The following is an 897-nucleotide window of genomic DNA, read 5'->3' on the forward strand; positions in this document are numbered from 1 at the left end:
TTTCAGTACAGTTAAACCAGTAGGCTACTATTGTTCCTTTTTGTTTTTGGAATAAATAAAAGTGACTAATCATAAATGTAATTATTTACATTTAAAAAGGATTTTTAACTCCTGCATAGTTTTGATTCATTTGTATTACGCATCATCATCATCATGAGGGGTCTTTTGCCCATGGAGCCTGGCCGGGCACAGTCTGAAGAAGATACRTGGGYCCCMMTTATCATGGGTTCACCASCTGTGGGAGGGTTCCGGAGGGGTCGGGTGCAGTTTGCAATGGGCAGTAGTCGAAGGTGAGAACRTTGGCGGTCCAATCCTCAGCYACAGAAGCTGGCTCYAGRRAYGTGGAATGTCACCTCTCTGGTGGGGAAGGAGCCTGAGCTGGTGTGTGAGGTTKAGAGGTTCCGACTAGATATAGTTGGACTCACCTCAACGCACCGTTCTGGCTCTGGAACCAGTCTCCTCAAGAGGGGTTGGACATTCTTMYACTCTGGAGTTGCCCCTGCTGAGAGGCGCYGAGCTGGAGTGGGTATACTTATTRCCCCTCATCTCGGTGCCTGTATGTTGGGGTTCACCCTGGTGAATGAGAGGGTAGCCTCCCTTCGCAYATGGRTGGGGGGAYGGGTCCTGACTGTTGTTTGTGCCTATGCGCCTAACAGCAGTTCAGATTACCCACCCTTTTTGGAGTCCTTGGAGCGGGTGCTGGAGAGCRCTCCTAATGGGGATTCCCTTGTTCTGTTGGGGAACTTCAAAGCTCCCAACCACACCCCTCCACAGACCTGGAGGGGTGTGGTTGGGAGGAATGGTCCCCATGATCTGAACCAGAGTGGTGTTTTRTTRTTGGACTTTTRTGCTCGTCATGGATTGTCCACTACGAACACAATGTTCAAACATAAGTGT

This window comes from Austrofundulus limnaeus, unplaced genomic scaffold (assembly GCF_001266775.1).
Source record: "Austrofundulus limnaeus strain Quisiro unplaced genomic scaffold, Austrofundulus_limnaeus-1.0 Scaffold310, whole genome shotgun sequence".
NCBI lineage: Eukaryota > Metazoa > Chordata > Actinopteri > Cyprinodontiformes > Rivulidae > Austrofundulus > Austrofundulus limnaeus.